This window comes from Morone saxatilis, unplaced genomic scaffold (assembly GCF_004916995.1).
Source record: "Morone saxatilis isolate NCDOM2014 unplaced genomic scaffold, NCSU_SB_2.0 Contig20, whole genome shotgun sequence".
NCBI classification, from domain to species: domain Eukaryota; kingdom Metazoa; phylum Chordata; class Actinopteri; family Moronidae; genus Morone; species Morone saxatilis.
Window position 1 is genome coordinate 7,832,412 of NW_023339763.1, and position 455 is coordinate 7,832,866.

Sequence of the window (455 nt, forward strand, 5' to 3'; positions counted from 1 at the left end):
TGTTTTCGGTCCAAGGTGGACTTGGACTTGGGTATGTGAGTGTCTTTTTCATTAAATTAATGGGGTCCATGAACACTCAATTTTCTGCTAAAGTTTGAACTGCTTTGTTGTTCTTTTATGTCATTTTACGCAAGCATTTTCTGTTTCTTGTTCTACTTTCTCTGAACTCTTCTTGTTTTAAGGCGACAGGGTCTGGTTAGAAAATGTTATGTCATGTATTTCCGAGAACCAATCAGGATTTTGCAACAATTGAACCACAATCTGATGACCGTTAGTAGGATGTTTGATCACTTTTAATATCAATTAAAACTAAACAAACCCCACACTCCTGATGAAGCAGTTGGCTGCATTTTTGCCTATTCAACTCTGAATAATTCAATGTTTTTTATTTTCGATGTTTTGCTTTACTCCGTCATTATTTTTATTATATATTATAGAGAAATACAAAATTTGAA

The 455-nt window shown here is 33.6% G+C and overlaps 1 protein-coding gene across 1 annotated transcript in view; it reads right to left on the reverse strand.

The window, feature by feature from the left end:
• acsl6 (acyl-CoA synthetase long chain family member 6) overlaps nt 1-455 on the reverse strand; it is a 39,292-nt gene that overhangs the window by 6,777 nt on the left and 32,060 nt on the right.